Source organism: Sorex araneus, chromosome 1 (genome assembly GCF_027595985.1).
Source record: "Sorex araneus isolate mSorAra2 chromosome 1, mSorAra2.pri, whole genome shotgun sequence".
Classification (NCBI taxonomy): domain Eukaryota; kingdom Metazoa; phylum Chordata; class Mammalia; order Eulipotyphla; family Soricidae; genus Sorex; species Sorex araneus.
Genome location: NC_073302.1, coordinates 333,103,753 through 333,124,110, shown reverse-complemented (window position 1 = coordinate 333,124,110; position 20,358 = coordinate 333,103,753). Strand labels below are relative to the sequence as shown.

The 20,358-nt window shown below is 41.8% G+C and overlaps 1 protein-coding gene across 7 annotated transcripts in view; it reads left to right on the top strand.

Moving 5' to 3' along the window:
• The window catches only part of CSGALNACT1 (chondroitin sulfate N-acetylgalactosaminyltransferase 1), a 415,840-nt gene that overhangs the window by 242,861 nt on the left and 152,621 nt on the right, over nucleotides 1–20,358 (top strand). Inside the window, exon 1 of one of the 7 annotated variants that reach the window (XM_055120452.1) lies at nucleotides 18,792–18,808. The exons of the other annotated variants lie outside the window; for them this stretch is intronic. The gene's annotated coding sequence lies outside the window, so the exon portion shown is untranslated. Of the gene's footprint in view, nucleotides 1–18,791; nucleotides 18,809–20,358 lie in introns of those variants that run through there. 7 annotated transcript variants of the gene reach the window in all.

Here is a 20,358-nt window from a genome sequence, read left to right as displayed (position 1 = left end):
CGCTGTTGTCACAAAATTCCAAACGGGATTAGCCACTGTCTCCTTCATGCAAAGTTCTACTTCACTCTTCACGGAGTGGGGAGAAAGGGCTGCATAGTTTAAGAAGAGAACTCCCAGAATGACCACCAACTGGGAGCTCTTTGGCACTATTGCACCAATATGGGAAGATGCCATCATTTACCAACATCAATGAGGAATAAGATCGACTGGTTCAGCACCTCTATGATTGTGCGAGGAACACCAAGAGAAAGAAAGTCACAAAAAATGCCTGTCTTTGGAAACTCTCAAGCTCATTTGCCAACGTGCCTTGGTGCGAGCCTCAGGCAATCACAAGCTAATGTCCGAGCTCACAAAGCTGTGCAGAGAAGTGATAAAAGGAAGACCTAAAGAGAGAAGAGCAGCAGTGTTGATCGATGTGGCAGAAGCAGTATTTGCCATGCCTGCCTGTCCTTCACCAACTATAAGACCAAGATGACTGCCCTCTGATGTCCTAAGGATCTATCACTTCTTCCAGAGAGGCAATGGAAAAGGTTATCCACAGCTTCTATTCAGATCTCTTCAATAGGCACGTCCACCTGCCCACATACCAAATTCTACAGGATGGATATGTCATTCCCAGCGTTCTCTCTTCTGAAATCCGACACTCCATTTTGTCTGGACACCCGGTCCAGATAAGGTCAGACCTGAACACCTGAAGAATCTGCCACCAGTACTTGTCAATAACTGGCTTGGCTCTTCACACTCTACCTGCCTGAATGCAAGTTTCCATCCCAATGGAAAACCAGAAGGACCGTTCTGTTGTACAAGGAAGACATTCATGACATTGGCAACTGTCGCCCAATCTACCTGTCAGCCAGATTAGTGCTTCCTAATCCAGCAGGGGCCTTGTCCAGTTACTTCCCTTTTGGTCATGACAGAATTTGTCCATGACTGTGCTCTTAACTTATATGGTGTGTGGCCTGTTCCTTTTTGGTGCCAGGGTAGCTCACAGCTTGCCCTGGATCTGTCCAAGTCCCTTTGTTGGGACCTTGATTTTGGGACAAGGTGCTAGGAACTAAGGGCAACTGAGGCTTAAGTTGAACAAATATGACAGATGCCCAGGAGTAAGTATTATTTGGAGTCAATTAACTCCTAAGGTACAAATGCATTAACTGTCTTTCTGTGTCTATACGAAAAGGATGTTGCTCTAAAGTAAACTATGCAAAAGAAAGAGAAAAGCAATATTTCATTTACAAATACAAAATCTAGAGTACTTAGAAGGATCTAACCTTACAAGTCACAGGGTATGATTTGGGATATAAGTGATTAACAGATAGGGGAAGCAGAACACAAAGGTGAGGTCAAAGATAAACACAGAGGAATGGGAATGCCTCTGGAGCACTGTGGTGGGTGTAACTCAATAAACTTAAACTCCCTACAGCAAGGGAGAAAAAGACAGAAAAGAAAGGATGAACTAATGTTATCATACAGTTTTCTTGAGAATGGAAAAAGAAAAACAGACAGAAGGCTAGAAAATTAGAGTTTCTGAGGAAGCAAACTTTCCACTCCGTTTCAGAGGCTTTGTCCCCACGGAGAGGGGAAGGGGAGGTGGGAGAAATCTGGAGGACTATCAGCTTGAAAGGGAATGAACTCTAGTCTGGCAGTGACCAACAGTAATATTTGAATTTGTCCAAAAGGTATCCAAAAGATCTTTATCCCAAATAAGATAGTACAGGAAGTCTGTTCCATGCACTCCTGGGGCATGAAAATGAAGTTGAATTCTGTTGAAGAAAATAAAATTTATTTACTGGAAGAAGTGATATAGTCATATTGGTTCAGTGTAAGGCGATATCTGCTGCTTGGAGGGGAGGAAGGCTTTACCACACTTGAGAGCTTAGACCTAGAGAAGGCCAGAAAGTGACCAAGGATATTTAGTTGGTAAATGAAGAGGATATGGAGATGCCATTGAATTTTGATTGAGAACCAAAGGGTCACCAGAAATTATGTAGTCTAATTCTAGAATTTTTCCAAAAAAGGAAAACTTAAATAAATGAAATGACTCACCAATGGCTATGTATGTTGTGATGTTTGAGCTGCATGGGCTAGCATTCCTTCACCAGTCTAAGACATGTGTTCTGAGCAGGAAAAAATTCCTTTGGCATACATTTCATTTCTTACTGTATGCTATATCACCTTTTCCCAATGATATTACCTTTTCCTTATTTAATCTTAGTTACAGAAGTTTTTAGAAGAAAGAGTTTATCTTCTGAATGGTAGTAAAGCTTAGTTATTGTGATATAATTTCTAATTATAGAGATAAAACTGTAAGTACAAGGTCTATAATGTAAGCTAGTGAAGGAAATATTTATGAATATGAAGTTATATAAATTTTATTTGTGTGTATATAAGCATACACAAACATATATATTTGGGATTTTGGTGTATAAACACCATTTTTCTTTGTTATCTTTATTTATTTATTTTTTGATGTACATAATATTGGTGTATAACAAAACTGGTTAACATAGTGCATAGGGAATTTGCCTTGCATGTGTCCCTCTTGGAGAGCCCGGCAAGCTACCGAGAGTATCCCGCTTGCAGAGCAGAGCATGGCAAGTTACCCATGATGTATTCAATATGCCAAAAACAGTAACACAAGTCTCACAATGGAGACGTTACTGGTGCCTGCTCGAGCAAATCAATGAGCAATGGGATGACAGTGATATAGTGATACGGTGAACAAAACTGGTACAAAGTGTTTAAAGTCATCTCAGAACTAATACCCAAGGACAGTTGAAACAAGGGCCAAATGGATTGGTCTCTGTTTGGAAGCCTGATTCAATCATGCATTCCTCAACTGTGCTCAGGGAAAAGGCAGTTGGGATAGACAAGGGACCACTATGACAAAGATAGTTAGAAATAATCACTCTGGCTAAGAATTACATGCTGAAAGTAGGTAAAGGGACAAACATGATAACCTCTCAGTTTCTGTAAGGCAAATCATAATTCATAATGCCCAAAAGGAGAAAGAGAGAGAGAAACAGACAGAGAGGAGAGAGGTAGAGGGAGAGAGAAGGGAGAGGGAGAGGGAGAAGAAGGAGAGAGAGAGACACACACAGATAGACAGAGACAGAGACAGAGACAAATGCCTGCCATAGAAACAGGTGGTGGGGGGAGCAGGAGGGAAACTGGTAACATTGGTGGGTGTTATATATACTGGTGGAGGGACAGGTGTTGAAATATTGTGTGACTGAAACAAGATCATGAACAACTTTGTAACTATGTATCTCAAGGTGATTCAATAAGAATTTTTTTTCAAATCTCAGACATGTTAAGTGAAATGAACCAGACGGACAAGGACAAGTATTAGATGTTCTCATTAGTGTATTTTTTTTACTTCTTGGGTCACACCCAGCAATGCACAGGGGTTACCTCCTGGCTCTGCACTCAGGAATTACTCCTGGCGGTGCTCAGGGGACCATATGGGATGCTGGGAATCGAACCCGGGCCAGCGATCCCATATGGTAGGCAAAAGCCCTACCCACTGTGCTATTGCTCCAGCCCCTCTCATTAATATATTATATAGAATCAAACATCTAGGTTATAAAGGGATCAAAGAGGGTTAAAAAAATGGCTATGTATTGCAGAAAAAATGCCAACAAAGAAGGGGAGTTGAGACGAGAAGACAAGAAGAAGCAGGGGACAGAGCAGACCTTGGACTCACCTTGTTGTAGAGATGAGGTATCTGTACATATCTAAAGCATTATATCTAACACAACTGAAAGCATGAGACCTAGGCTACGATAATTAAATTTTAAAAATGTGTCTTTTAAGGAGTCAGATTGGGGTGTGGGAGGGTATCTAGGGTCATTGTTGTAGGGTTGTGAACATGGAATGGTGGAATTTGGGTTAAAGGTCTAGATAAAATTTTTTTTTAATTCTAGGGACCAGAGAGATAGTATAGGAGGTAAGACACTTGGATTATCCTGGCTCAATCTCTGGTATCACATTAGAACCTGTGAGCACTATTGGACTCCTGAGCATAGAGTAAATAAATAAACCCTGATCAATTCCAGGTGTGGCTTAAAAAAATAAAAAAGAAAAAAAGTCAACATCTGTATTTACTACAGTTTGCTCACTTCCAGTATTGTGTTTTCATCTGTTAGGTTCCTTATGCCCCTTACTACTATTTTTGATATACTCCATTCAGTAATGGAAAAGGAATATTATGGTGATGATAAATTCAATGTTGTTTAAATCCAAACAATAAAGTAAATGGAAACAAGAAGAGGCAGGGTCCTGGTTTCAATTTTTCTTATACCCCTTGTCCATAGAACCCCGGAATGCACTGAAGTTCATACTTCCATGGATACAAAAGTCTAGTCCCCATCACACAGTTTACCAATCATTGCTTGCTCTCTTACTATTATTTTTGCAACTTAAACTTTGAAAAATTTCCTAAACACATTGCCTCAGTATCATGCTAATTTTTCTGTGCACTCTAATGTGTCACTAACATTTATCCACTAAAGAGTTTTTCATTGTTTCCAGTGACTTTCATCATTTTCAGCTAAGTGCCATTTTCTCAATTATTGGCTTACTTGCTTTCTTAGTTGTATCTGATATTTTCAATTGCCTTTTTATTTCAGACCAAGACATCTTATTAAGCATATAACAACTTCATATACTTGCCACATACCGTGGATGTTAACAGTAATTGTCATATTGAAACTAAATTTCTAGTTTTTGAAGGAATGCTAATATTATTTTCCAAAAAGCCTGGACGGCAATTCCACCAACAAGAAAAGAGGGTCCCTTTCTCTCCACATCCGTGCTAGCACTGATTGTTCTTGTTGTTTTTAATGTGTGCCAGTATCTGTGGTATGAAATGATATCTCATTGTTGTTTTGATTTGTATCTCTCTGATGATTAGGGATATAGAGCAGTTTTTCATATGCCCTTTGGTCATTTGTATTTCTTTTTGGAGAAAGTTTCTGTTCATTTCTTCTGCCCATTTTTTTATGAGGTTGGAGGTTTCTTCTTGTACAAGTCTACTAATGTCTTGTAAATGCTGGATACTAACCCCTTATTAGGTGGGTATTGGGTAAATATTCTTTCCCATTCCGTGGGCTTGCTCTGCATTTTGGTCACTGTTTCTTTGTAGGTGCAGAAGTTTCTCAGTTTAATGCAGTCCCATTTGTTTATGTTTGTTTCCACTTGCTTGGTCAGTGATGTTTCATCCTTAAAGATGCTTTTAACTTCAATGTCATGGAGGATTCTGCCTGCATTTTTCTCCATGTATCTTATGGATTCAGGTCTGATATTGAAGTTTTTAATCCACTTTGATCTGACTTTTGTGCCTAGTGTTAGACAGAGGTCAGAGTTCTTTTTTTCCCAGCACCATTCTTGAAGAGGCTTTCCTTGTTCCAATTTACATTTCTTGCTCCTTTATCAAAGATTAAGTGATCACTGTTTACAATAGCCAGAATCTGGAAAAAACCCGAGTGCCCTAGAACAGATGACTGGTTGAAGAAACTTTGGTACATCTATACAATGGAATACTATGCAGCTGTTAGGAAAAATGAGGTCATGAAGTTTGCATATAAGTGGATCAGCCTGGAAAGTATCATGTTAAGTGAAATGAGTCAGAAAGAGAGAGACAGACATAGAAAGATTGCACTCATCTGTGGAATATAGAATAATAGAATAGGAGTCTAACACCCAAGAATAGTAGAAATAAGTACCAGGAGGCTGTCTCCATGGCTTGGAGGCTGGTCTCTCATTCTGGGCAACTCAGAGAAGGGAACACCAAGTAAAATGTGGTCGGAGGTCATACGGGGGAGGAGTGATGCATGCTGAATGTAGACTAGAGACTGAACACAATGGCCACTCAACACCTTTGTTGCAAACGACAACACCTAATCAGAGAGATAGAATAAAAGGGAATACCCTGCCATAGTGGCAGTGTGGGGTGGGGGGAGACGGGACTTGGGAAGGTGGGATTGATGCTGGGTTTACTGGTGGTAGAGAATGGGCACTGGTGAAGGGATGGGTTCTCGAACTTTGAATGGGGGAAACATGAGCACAAAAATGTATAAATCTGTAACTGTACCCTCACGGTGATTCACTAATTAAAAATAAATAAATTATAAAAAAAAAGATTAAGTGATCATATACTTGAGAGTCTGTGACAGAATATTCAACTCTATTCCATCGATCTGAGGGTATGTTTCTAGCCCAATACCATGCTGTTTTAATTACTGCTGCTTTGTAGTACAGATTGAAGTTGGGGAAGGTGATGCTACCCATTGTCTTTTCCCCAAGGATTGCTTTAGTTATTCGTGGGGGGTTATTGTTCCACATAAATTTCAGGAGTATTTTGTCTTTGAAAAATATTATGGGTATTGATGGAGAAGCCCTCCCCTTGCCCCCTGCCCGCGGTCTGGGGCTCCCTGGGAAGCCCCCCCGCCCCACCTGCCACGGGTGAGCCATCTCGCCCACAGGCCCTGACCTCTCCCTCTTTCCCAGGTTAGGGGCGTGTCCTCACATCAGGGGGCGTGGTCTCAAAAGTGGGCGTGGCCTCTTTCTGGAGTGGCCGCAGTTATTTCTCCCATTCCATGCATGGTGCTTTGGCCACAATTGATGTAATCTATTCCTCTGAAGAATACCCTGGTCATCTTAGTCACTATATGTTAATAGTCAACTAACCTAGCCTAGCCTAGCCTAATTTCACAAAAACTGTCATTGAACACATCAAGCTGCACATAAAGTCCTTTGTGAAAAGATCATAACCCCACGTCTTCAGTTAAGGCCCCTCTCAAGCTAAGGAGAGCACCTGATAGTAAAACCCATAACAACATGAAGAAACAGCGAAAATCCCCACCACCAGGAGAGATGGAAGGGAGGATCTCAGTAACCACAGCAGCGACTTCCCAGAGATACAACCTCCTCTCGGATAAAGAATTCAGAGAGGAAGTCGTCAAGATGGTTGACGAACTCAAAACAACTATGGAACGAACATCCAATAAATTAAGGGAGGATATGGATGCAGCATTGGAACGGTCCACCAAGATTATCAGGAAGAAATGAGAGCAGAGATTTCAAAGCTATGAACAGAAGTGACACAATTGAAAAAGTCAGTGGATGAAATAAAAAACTCGGTAGGAGCCCTCAATTGTAGAATGACTACAGCCGAAGGCAGAATCAGTGAGCTTGAAGACAACCTGCAGAAAGCATATAGGTAACAACAAATAATGGCAAAAGACCTCAGAATGGCTCTGGAGCGAATTAGAGTCCTAGAGGATGACCACAGGAGAAACAACATAAGAATCATAGGAGTACCAGAAGCACAGGGAACCAATCCCAATGAAAAAAACACAATTAAAGACATCATTGCTAAGAAATTCCCAGAGCTAGAGAATGCGGACATCCAGATCCAAGGAGTCCGAAGGGTGCCAGCTAAAAGGGACCCAAATAGAAAATCCCCAAGGCATATCATAGTCAGAATGATGGATGCCATGGATAGAGACACAATACTGCAAGCAGTGAGATCAAAGAAGGAGATCATATACAAAGGAACACCCCATAGATTCACAACAGACCTATCAGAAGAAACCTTCCAAGCCTGAAGACAATGGTGGGATATAGTGAAAAAACTTAATGAAATGAACACCTCACCAAGAATACTTTACCCAGCTAAACTAGAGATTGAGCTTCCATTTGACCCAGCAACACCACTGCTGGGAATATATCCTAGAGGAGCAAAAAAGTATAGTCTAAATGACATCTGCACTTAGATGTTCATCGCAGCACTGTTTACAATAGCCAGAATCTGGAAAATAACCGAGTGCCTGAGAACAGATGACTGGTTAAAGAAACTTTGGTACATCTATACAATGGAATACTATGCAGCAGTTAGAAAGGATGAAGTCATGAGCTTTGCATATAAGTGTATCAACAAGGAAAGTATCATGCTAAGTGAAATGAGCCAGAAAGAGAGGACAGACATAGAAAGATTGCACTCATCTGTGGAATATAGAACAACAGAGTAGGAGACTAATACCCAAGAATAATAGTATATAATACCAGGAGGTTGGCTCCATAGCTTGGAAGCTGGCCTCACACGCTGGGGGAAAGTCATTCCAGATAGAGAGGGGAACACCAAGTAATATGTGATTGGAGATCCTGTGCGGGAAGGGAGATGCGTGCTGAAAGTAGACTAGAGACTGAACAGAATGATCACTCAATATCCCTATTTGGAACCACAACCCCCCAAAGGAAAGAGAGACATCAAATTGGAATGCCCTGCCACAGAGGCAGGGTGGGGTGGGGGGGATGGGACTGGGGTGGGTGCGAGGGATACTGGGGTCATTTTTGGTGGAGAATGGACACTGGTGGAGGGATGGGCTCTTAAACATTGCATGAGGGAAAAACAAGCACGAAAATGTGTGAATCTGTAACTGTACCCTCACTGTGACTCACTAATTTAAAAATATATAAATTTCAAAAAAAGAAAAATATTATGGGTATCCTGATTGGGACCGCATTAAATCTGCATAGTGATTTGGAGAGTATTGCCATTTTGATAATGTTAGTCCTCCTTATCCATGACCTGGGGATGTGTCTTCTTCTTCATTTCCTAGTATCTTATTTTAATTATTGAAGTAGTGTTTTATAATTTTTCTTTGTATAGGTTCTTCGCCTCTTTAGTTAAGTTGATTCTGAGGTATTTGATTTTCTGAGGCACTATTGTGAATAGGATTTTTTTATATATCTCTTTCTTCTCTTTCATTATTTGTATTTAGGAAAGCCATGGACTTTTGGGTGTTGATTTTGTAACTGCCACTTTATTATACAAACCTATTTTTTCTAGGAGCTTTCTTGTGGAATCTTTAGGATTTTCTAAGTATAGTGATAGCTCAACTTCTTCCTTTCCTATCTGTATGCCCTTGAAATCTTTTTGTTGCCTAACTGCTATGGCCAGAACTTCTTGTACTATATTGAATAGGAGTGGTGAGAGCGGGCAGCCTTTTTGTGGCCAATCTTAGAGGGAAGGGTATTAGTTTCTCCCCATTGAGAATAATGCTTGGTGTGGGCTTGTGGTAGATGGCTTTGGCTATCTTGAGGAAAGTTCCTTTTGTACTCACTTTGCTGAGAGTTTTCATCATAAATGGGTGCTGGATCTTGTCAAATGCTTTCTTTGCATCTATTGATATGATCATGTCATTTTTTTAATCTTTTCTTTTATTGATATGATGTATTATGTTGACTGACTTGTGAATATTAAATCATCCTTACATTCCCAGGATAAATCCTACTTGGTGATGGTGTATGATCTTTTTGATGAGTTTTTGGATTCTGTTTGCTAGGATTTTATTGAGGATCTTTGCGTCTGTGTTCATCATGGATATTGACCTGTAATTCTCTTTCTTTGTGGTATTTCTGTCTGCTTTTGGTATCAAGATGATATTTGCTTAATAGAAACTGTTTAGAAGTGTTTCTGGTTAATTTCCTGGAAAAGCTTGAAAAGGATTGGGAGCAAGTCTTCTTTAAGATTTGGAAGAATTCACTAGTGGATCCATCTGGGCCAGGACTTTTGTGCTTTGGAGACTTTTTATTACTGTTCAATTTCCTTGATGGTGATAGGTCTGTTCAGGTATTTCAGATCTTCTTGGTTCAGCCTCTGGAGGCTATAAGAATCCAGGAATTCATCCATTTTCTTCAGGACTTCTGCCTCTCACTACACCCTTGTCCCTTAGATCCCCCTGGATTTCAGAGGACATGTCTGTGGAAGGGGTGTGGCAGAGATAGACAGTGAGCACCAAGATTCAATATGCTCTTGGGTCTGCTGCTCACCCTGCTTCCTGTTGGTAACTTCCTTCTGTGTCATTTTCCTACCACTGCGGAGCCAGGGACATACAGAGCAACCTCTTCCAGCACCTGTCTCTGAGAGAGGGAAGGGCTGAGAGGCTAGCGTGGCAGTGCTGGTTGGGCACGGCTCCTCAGAGCATATCTGCTGCCAGGGAGGCCTGGCAGTGTTTAGGGCAGGCAGAAGAAGTGGGAGGAAGCAGCAGGTGTCAGTGATATGAAAAAAGACTCTGGGTTTGAACTTCATTCCTATGTAAATAGGGATTTATTTAGCTCAATTATCACCTATATATTTCTTTGAAATATCTGCAAGTTCTTAGCTTCAGTCTCAATGAAGATAAAAGCATTAATGACACCATCCGCCTGAGTGTTTGAGTTTGTACAGTAGAAATCATCTTAAATTTGTTTAAAGAAAATTGACGTTCAACTTTGCAGTTGAGATTTGTTCCCTATAAGGAAATTAGCCTGGCGGGTAAATTGGACAAAGAACACAGAGTTTCCATATTGTAGGGACATGTTTGCTTTCCTGAATTGAAAGTGATAAAGATAGAAACAGTGCACTGGATGGGACATTGAGATCTGAAGACGTGGTTGTTTTGTGCTTTGTACATAAGGTCTGGTGTTTTTTTTTTTTTTTTTGACTGCTTATACCCAAAAGGATAGAGAGAGTAAGATGATTGTGTCTGCCCCAGAGGCAGGTGGGAAGGGGTGAGGAAGGGATACTGGGAACATTGGGGGTAGAGAATGGGCACTGTTGCAGGGATGGGTAATTGAACATTATATGACTGAAACTCAGTCATGAAAGTCTGTAAGTTTGTAAATGCATCTGACGATTAAAAAAAGAAGAAAGAAAAAGAAGTGACTTGCCTGTAGCTTTTTTTTTTTTTTCAAAATTGCCCTCTCTCCTACAGATTGGACTGGAGCGATAGAACATTGGGTAGGGTGTTTGCCTTGCATATGGCAGACCTGGGTTCCATTCCTCTGTCCCTCTCAGAGAGCCTGTCAAGCTACTGAGAGTATCCCGCCCACAGGGCAGAGCCTGGCAAGCTACCCGGGGCATGTTCGACATGCCAAAAACAGTAACAGCAAGTCTCACAATGGAGACATTACGGGTGCCCGCTCGAACAAATCGATGAACAACAGGGTGACAGTGCTACAGTGCTATACAGAAGGAGGAGTGTGGAGCTAGCAGAGTCTGCAGTGGAGATGGTCTCTTTCTTTTTTTCCCCCAGCATCTTTAGTTTGATCCTTAAGCTCACGTTATGGAATGTTTGACAAAAGTTCCCTTTATTTTTCTCTGCTTTTGCTTATCTCAATCACATCATTGAGCCAGAAAGTTGAAAGGAATCCTATGCCAAGTGTTTGAAAGCATAAGTGATAGCCCTCAATAGTTAAACAAATTCCTTGAACATCCTATCTCTCTCTATACTTTTACTAGATTAAATAAAGCAATTTTCTTAAAAACTGAGTCCTCATTACACACAGTATTACATGGGGTCATTGAATTTATGTCAATTTGGAGACCCAGGAGTTTGGTTTTAAGACAAAAATTTCCACCATAAGAAGAGCTAATATTAAAAAATAAGTATGGACTTCTCTGACAAGGTCTATTGCATTTTCACCTTGCTCTGGGATATGAAAGAAGGTTGAATATTAAGAGATATAATTTGACATGAAAAAATATTTTAAAAAATCTAGACACCATCAATACACGGTGATTTTTAGTGTTACTCTTATTTCTACTATATTTACAATTAAGACCATTTGCAAGCTGAATAGTAGAACTGGAGTGGAAATGGAAAAACCTTAGTTCTGCTACATATTTTATATCCATCATCATTAGAACATTATTCCAAATGTTGACATTTTAGCCTAATAAATAATACCCACCTGGGAATGAAAAGTTTCTCAGAAACTTCTCTGATCCTTTGAACCAGATCTGTATTTGCATTATGAATGGATGATGACATTGTGTCATATTTTATCAAATTATTAATTTATTTGCCTTGTGTTTTGCTTCCCAAGCAGTCTCGGGTGGTTCAGGATACTTCTGCCATACTCATCTCATTGTCTGGGGTTGGTGGTTGGTTCAGTACTTAGGGCCATTTTGTGGTGCTGCTCCGTTTTTTTGTAGGGCTGGGAGATAGGGCACGTGGGAGGGGGCGGGGACTGACCTGAAAGCACACACGGCATGTGCCCCAGCACTTTGAGCGCTTTCTGACCCCTTAGTTACTTTTGTTCCTGACCTCTCATGGTATTACCCTGGTGAGTATGGAGTCCACACTGGTTGTTATTTACTCCTGTCAGCTCTGATACATTCCCTTCCACAGTGTAAGCACTCAGATGTATGACTGAATTCCTGCTCATTGTCAAACCACTGTTAAATTTCGCTTCTGCATTCCTGCCGGGGTGGAGTGTGTGCTACATACAAGCGCCCATTGCTTCTTTTCCAGTGAAGCGAGGGGGCGTGGACTCATGTGTCGGGGTCTCCCACTTATGCCAACCCACTCCAGGTGCTCTCTCTCTTAGGTCCTTGTTTCTGGGTTGAAACTCCCTTTGTTTTGTTCTTTTGAGATCAAGTAGAGCAGTTGTAGTCATTTTAGCACCTGTTGGAGATTCACATGTGTAACTATGAGGATAATATTGCCATTTATCTTTCAGCAAGAGGCATTTTACACCCATCCAAAGCTGCTCTAAACTGAAAGCAGTTATGCAGCAAAGAGGTGCAGCTGAAGGAGGGCTCAGAATTCTCCTCCCAGAGATGCAGTGAAGTCTTATTTTGGGAAGCAGTTTTATTGTTTTAACTGCCTTCTTGAACCCCAGAATAGCTCTCACACTGGCGACTGAAATTGGAATCTGCCATGTATTGAATCATATCATTTTGAGCTGCTTTAAAGTTTCATTTCAAAAATATCCTGGAAGGTTCTGAGGTGTCTTCCAAACTGGGATTGCTGTTCTTTAGATAGGAACGGAGTGGACCAAACTCAGGGCGAGTAGTCAGAAAAGGTGCCGACTGCTTGTAGTTTCAGTTCTACAGTGGCCAAGAACATTGTCCTGAGATCCAAATGGTATTTGAGAAAAACAAAGAAAGCCACTAGCTCCCTGTTCTGTGCCTGGGAACTGGGCTAAGCTTTTCACAAAACACCCAGAAAGCCAGATAAGAGCCCTAGCACTGTTTTGTGCAAATGACAGTTAGGAGAGAACATTTCATATTCTTTTTAAAATTTTAAATAAACTAGACCTCAAGGGGAATATAAAGATATCAAAGTGTTATTTTGATTTTAATCTTGAGGACCAGAATTGCCAAGTGATAGTAGCACATGTAAAAGACTGTAGGATAAAAGACTGTAGGTTTAATTTCCTGTGTGTGCATGTGCTTGTGCCCGTGTGTATATACATACACACACAAACACACTGAAGAATTTTGAAGCAAGAGACTAGGAGTCTAGCACTCTCTGTTCTAGTTATGACTGTACTGTGTTCTAGTACTTTCTAATTTCCCTCTTCCTTCCCTTTGTTGTTCTGATGATGGGGTCAGATATGCTTTTTACAATGCTGCTGGGGTCTCTGGGGGAACATATGATTGCTTGTGACATCAGAGATTACAAATAGGGTTTTTGGGTATCATACTTGGCATGTGGTATAGTGCTAGGAACTGAATTTACAGGTCAGGCCTGCAAGGCAGGTGCTATAGCAGTGGCCATCCCTTGTTCCCTGACTGCTTTAAATAAACTCTGTTAACTTTATATAAACACTAGATATTTCTTGATGGTTGTTAATTGTTGTCATCAGTAAAACATTGTCAGACCATGTTGTGTCTCTGGTTCTGATTCTATTTTGGCCTATATTGATTGAGCACCAATTTTGTGCCAGACATGCTGCTGAATAATTTCAGTGTACTAGTCTATAAGCACTTTGTTTGAGACATGAAAATGAAAAGAATCACAATAAGCAAGAAGATTTAATGGCCTGAACCCAGAACTTATGCTGTCCCCTTTAAACTGTAGTGATAAGATAAAAGCAGATACACAATATGTAAGTACTCCAGAGAGCCAGAGAACCTAACCTGTGGTTTAAAAGTACTAACAGCAGCCCTGTACTAAACTGGCCCATATATCATGACACAGGATTCAGCTTTCTCTTATAGGTTTTATCTTAGTCAGCTAAGTGTTTCAATAAGAAAATAATGTGATCAGAATTGAATTTAGCAAATGGGGAATGTTTAGAGTTAGAGGGAAGACTAATAATATTTGGGAGACCAGATATAATGCCACCGCCCCACTCCAGTATTATAAAGAGGAGTAAAATGAAGAGTAGGTAGATTCAAGAATTATTTCTTAATCCTGGCATCTACGAACTTCCAGAACCCAATGAAAAGCCCAGGTATTCGGGACCAGTGATTGCAAACTCCAGGCCTTAAGGGATAGGGGATGGGCTGGTCCTTCCCACCTCCCCTCCCTTGTGGGGCCCTGGATGTCATGCCCACAATCTGCCTCCAACTGCCATTTAGGCGTATTAGAGGCCAGATCCAGAAATTCATAAAAGAATCTCGGAACCAAGCAGCTCATTGCAGATATTTCTCTAAACCCTAATTATCTAAAATTTTAGAATTCCAGGAGCAACATCTTATACTATTCATAACAAGCAATACAAAATAAATGATCTAGCATCTGTCTGTTCAGCAGGCTTGAGTGGTAGTGGGAAAATTCAAAATTATGTTGGTTGGAAGGTGTAATGGTGGTGGGATTAGTGTTGAAATATCGAATGTAATCTGTTATTGTGAACTTGTATCACTTGTATCACTTGTCGTCCCATTGATCTTCGATTTGCTCGAGCAGGCGCCAGTAACATTTCCATTTGTCCCTGTCGTGTGCTAGTGCAGACCATGATATCTGCTTGCTCCAGGCACAGAAAGAGCCTCAAATTATTCATTCAGGGATTTGATGAAGAAATCTGATCATCTAGTTGGTGGACGGCCACGAGGTCTTCTGACATCCCGTGGAATCCAGTTGGTAACAGCTCTAGTCCAGCGGTCGTTTCTGAATCGCATTACATGACCGGCCCATCTGATTTTTGATGCCTTGGCAAATGAGACAGCATCACTGATTCTTGACTGTTGACAGAGGTCAGAACTCTGGATTCCTTCTCTCACTTGAGTGAGATGTGATAATCCTAGCATAGCTCTTTCAATTCCTCTTTGGGATACCCTAATAGCGTTCTCATCCTGTTTGCATAGGGCCCAGATCTCTGAGGCATATGTTAGTGCAGGAAGAATGGTGGAATCGGAAAGATGTGCCCAGAGTCGGAGGTTCTTCATTCTCTTAACCACTTCTTCGACACTCTTGAATGCATTCCATGCTGCTCTCTTCCTCCTGCGCAGTTCTGGCACCAAGTCATTCCTCATGTTGATTTCTCAACCCAGGTATACATAGCTGCTGCATTCGGAAATACTCGTTCCATTGAGAGCAAATGGAGCTTTAGGGACCAGTTCATTTTTCATGAACATCGTCTTGTTGAGATTCAGTTGCAATCCGACCTTTCTATACTCGTGGTCGAAGTCGGCCAGCATTTGTGCCACTTGGGTAATATTTGGTGTTATAAGAACGATGTCATCAGTGAAGTGGAGGTGGTGTAATTGCTGACCGTCTATCTTCACTCCCATTCCTTCCCATTCCAGTCATTGCATGATGTTCTCGAGGGTGGCACTGAAGAGTTTTGGTGAAATGGTATCACCCTGTGCACCCCTCTCTTTACATCAATGATCACTTCCTTGTAGAATGGTGAGATCCTGGTGGTGAATCCACAATACACCCCTCAGAGGATTTTGATATACTGAGTTTGAACAACCTGTTTGGCCAGGACTTCGATGACCGCCTCAGTCTCAGCAGAATCGAAGGCCTTTTTTAAGTCGATGAATGTTAGACAGAGCGGCATCTTGAACTCTCTCGAAACTTTAATGAGTTTGGTCACTGTGTGGATATGGTCTATTATGCTGAATCCACTTCAGAACCCGGCTTGCTCGCATGGTTGTCCTTCGTCTAGTGTTCTGCCTATTATATTCAGGATGACACAAATGAACAACTTGTAGACGACGGACAGCAGGCAGATTGGGCGATAGTTGCTGATGTCGTGGATGTCTCCCTTCTTGTACAACTGGAAGCTCTTTGGCACTATTGCAGCAACATGGGAAGATGCCATCCTTGACAACATTGATGAGGAATACAATCGACTGGTTTAGCACCTCCATGACTGTGCAAAGAATGCCTAGAGAGTGAGAAAGCCACAAACAGACGCCTGTCTTCAGAAACTCGCAAGCTCATTAGTCAACGTGGTTTGGCACGAGCCTCAGGCAACCACAAGCTAACGTCCAAGCTCACAAAGCTGTGCAGAGATGTGATAAAGAAAGACCTCAAAGAGAGAAGAGCAGCAGTGTTGGCCAGTGCAGCAGAAGCTGGGAAACATATTCGCAATGCTTGCCTGTCCTTCACCAACTACAAGACTAAGATGACTGCCCTCCGATGTTCCAATGGATCTATCTCATCTTCCAGAAAGGCAATGGAGAGGATTATTCATGACTTCTACTCGGATCTCTTTGACAGCCATGTCCACCTGCCCACATACCAAATTTTGCAGGCCATCCTATGTCGTTCCCAATGTTCTCCCTTCTGAAATCCGACATGCCATTTCGTTGGTAAAGATGTGTACAGCACCTGGTCGGGACAAGGTCAGACCTGAACACCTGAAGAATCTGCCGCCAGTACTCATCAATACACTGGCTCGACTCTTTACACGCTACCTGTCTGAATGCAAGGTTCCATCTCAGTGGAAAACCAGTAGGACCATTCTGTTGCTATTGTGAACACCTTTATGAAAATGAAAAAAAAAATGGAATTATTTCTTGAGGGCCATTTCCATTCCCTGAGGATCAATCTGAAGAGAGAAAGAGAACATGCATCAAGAAATGAAGTTTGAACTTAAGTGATTCAGAGGGACTGATCTTCATTGGAAAAAAGATCATCATACAGGTCTACTTGAATTAAAAGGTTGGTTTTGGACATGCAATTTCATATTGCCATCACCAATGACAGGGAGGAGAAGAACTCTGGAATGAGGGCTGCCAAGCATTCTCCAAGTCATCTGAACAGCAAGTTCCATTCTGGCACCTTAATGGATTAAGTAACTTGAACGGCAATCATTTATTTCACATGGTTTTGGAAGTAGAAAGTCTAGGATCAGAATGCTGGCATGGATGGATTATGATGAAAGTAACATTCTGTACCATAGAAAGACCTCCACCTCCTCTGTTGTCTAAGTAGGCATTACATAGTCCTAACCCAGATTTCTTTGTGCTTTCCCTGTATGATGATCATAACTCTGTTCTAAAAAGCAGTGAGTTAGAATGATGATGTACATAGGATTAAAGCATAGACAAGGAAATGCCCTGCTTGATTAAGAAATCAGGTTTGTTGCTAGGAGAGAGGGTCATGTGGCAAAAGAATAATTCTGTTCAGTATTCTTATGTGTAAAGTGGGTCTTATGACAATGATAGTGAAAGGAAGTTAAGGGTATTGCAAACCATAATGCCCCCCAAAAAAGCGAGAGAGTGAGCAAGAAAGACAGAGGAAGGCAGAGAAAGACAAAGAGGGAAAGAGAGAGAGAAAGAGAGAGAGACAGAGGTGTCTGTCATAGAGAAGGGGTTGGCAGGAGTGAAACTGGGGACATTGGTAGTGGGAAATGTATACTGGCGAAGGGTGAAGGGACAATATTGGAACATTATATGACTGGAAACCCAATCATGACCAACTTTGTAGCTGTGTATCTCACAGTAAGTCAATTAAAAAAAAGTGGGCTAAGACCCACTAATAGACAGTAACTCAAAGGAAACAGTATAGAAGGAGGCTTAGGAAAATAAAGTGGGTCACAGATAGAAAGGTGAACATTTTCAGAAAGAGCATGAAATATTCTAAGACTGCAGAAAAATCATGTCAGTGAAATGAATAGTAGTAAACTGTCAAGCAAACTTGGGTTAAATAAGCATTGCCATCTGTCTCTTGCAGAAGTAGGGCAATTTCAATTGTAGGAAAATTTCTTTAATATCTTGAGATTTTTTTGGTTTCAATTTTGGGCTATATCCAGTGGTACTCAGTGCTTATTCCTAACTGTGCTCCGAGATTACTCTTGGGAACCATATGTGGTGCCAAAGATCAAAACTATCTTGGCTGAGTGCAAGGCAAGCATCTTACCCGTGGTGCTATCTCTCTAGCCCAATATCTCAAAAATGTTTTAGTTGATATACTAATAACCTAGCATAAATAATGAACTGAGAGTTAGGGCTAGTACTAGATATAAGGAGTAGAAATTCAGGAAATGGGAAAGAACCAGAAAAATCTCATGGGCAGAAAGGGCTATAATTAGAATGTTAATACTCTAGATTTTATTTTGTGAAAAGAACCACCTTCTGAATTGATGTGCTACAGTCTTTCCCCGTTACTCTCCACCTTTATAGGTTTCTGCACTGTAGATGGCACAGAGGCCGAGCTTGCTTCCCAGGGCTTGGAGAATAACTGTGCAATGTGGCTTTCTTTAGCCCTGTTATATAATAACCACTTTCTAAAAGAAAGCCCTTTATTTGTGTGGGTGCCTTCCTTATGAGTGGGGAAGGATGAAGAGAATGAGTTGGGCTGCTTATTTTGTCTTCAGTTAAAGTAGCAGTTTCCTTCCTAGACTTTCTCACCTCAAACACTCCTGCAGAACTCACCAAGGACTGACAGGGTGGGCTTCAGGGCCTTCCAATTCCAGATGTTTCCAGGGGTTATTTCTCTGGGCGAGCTAGTGGGCAAGGAGAGCCTTGCAGTGCCTAAACCACATCCATCCCTGATGCTGACAGATGCCTGAACTCGGGGAGAAGAGGACAATGTAGTGGCCTTGAAGAAAGCATCATCAGCATCTGTGTGTCTGTGAGGTGATGCAGGTGCCAGAGGTAACCGGTGGTGGGAATGGGGGGAGAATTTTCACTGAGCATTGTCTCCCCTGGGGGAGTCTGCCATGGAAAATCCTTCAGGCTGGCAAGAGGTGCCTGCTGGTGGTGATGTGCTGGGGTGCTCCTTCCCACTGCTCCTCTGTGACCCTGCTTCTGGCTTGGCCTCCTCTTTATGTGCTTGAATTTGTTCATGTTGCAAGTCACTGATACATCCGGAACCCCAGTTTCCTGCTCTTGGAGTACAGGGATCAGTGACTCCTATGAATTTTACGTGGCACAATCCATGCATGAGGCTGAGCTATTCTCTGAGGTTCCTGGGTTGAGGCCCTTCTGGGGCTTCCTGAAAGGGCCCCAGGTCACATCCTGTGACCCTGAGGGGCTACTTTTATTTTGTCTGTTAAGATAAAATTAGACTGCTTAAAGTTGAATAGATGAGAATGCTTTGTTCTGGGAGATCAGAGTCTAGAAATGTTTTCACACCATTGTCTGGGCCCCTGTAGAGGCATCCAGGAAAGAGTCTTCCTCTTTGGTCTTCCTTCTATTAATAAGGAGCAGGGATCATCTTACCAGGAAGGAGGAGCTCTAGTGCCATTCTAGGTGCTGTTTTCCAGTAAAGTGGATTCCCCCTGCCCAGTCTCTCAGCCTTCACAGCAGGGTGGGATGTGATTCACACCTTCTCCTTAATTCCAAACTGGCATTTACCAATCAGCTGCTCCACCCATCTGCTCAGGGCCTGTGCTTAGTGCTTAGCTGGAAGGTACTGACTAGGGAACATGGCTCACTTTCATCAGCCAGGTTTCCCTGGAGGCAGTGCTGCATGGCAGGGGACTAGTCTTTCTGGGCATGCTTCCCGGACTCATGACATACAGACTTTTCCCTGCACGTGAGGGAATTAGTTGACAAGGGGTACATGGTCTTTGCTTGGATGTATGCCTTTTGCTGTGCTCTGAAGGAAAGAAGCAAGAACTCGGTGTTTGGCAGGAATTCTGTAAGTGATGCCAGCCATCATCTTAACTGACTGAGAGATGTTCTCTTTTTCTTTTTTTCAAAGATTGATGAAAAATTCTACTTGCCAGAAAGCTTGTTAGATGAGCTGTCTTAAGCTTGATATGTGGGCATAAGTTCCTGGCATTTGCTGCAAGGCTCTGGAATGTTGCAGAGGCCCAGGAAAGAATGATGGACGTTAAGGTCAAGGTAGAGTGTATCTGCAGAGCTGTTAAGGACATGGAAATGCAGATCACAGCTAGACAACGGGCCAAAAATTAGCTAGAGGAACCAGTGCTTGATGCTATTTCTGAGAGACTGTGCACACTCATAAGTAAGAATACTCATTATGAGTTCATAAGCAAGAAAAATTAAGTACGTTTAGTGCAGAAGGAGGGATGGATCTCAGCAGTTTGGGATTAGGAATGGAGGTGAGGTGAAGTGCCACCTTGTCTGGTGTAGTAAGTAGAACAGGGTGGCGGGGTATGTAGCAGCAGCTGTTAGTCTCAGGCGGAGCTGGATGTGAAATGAGGTGGGGCCTCTTGTTG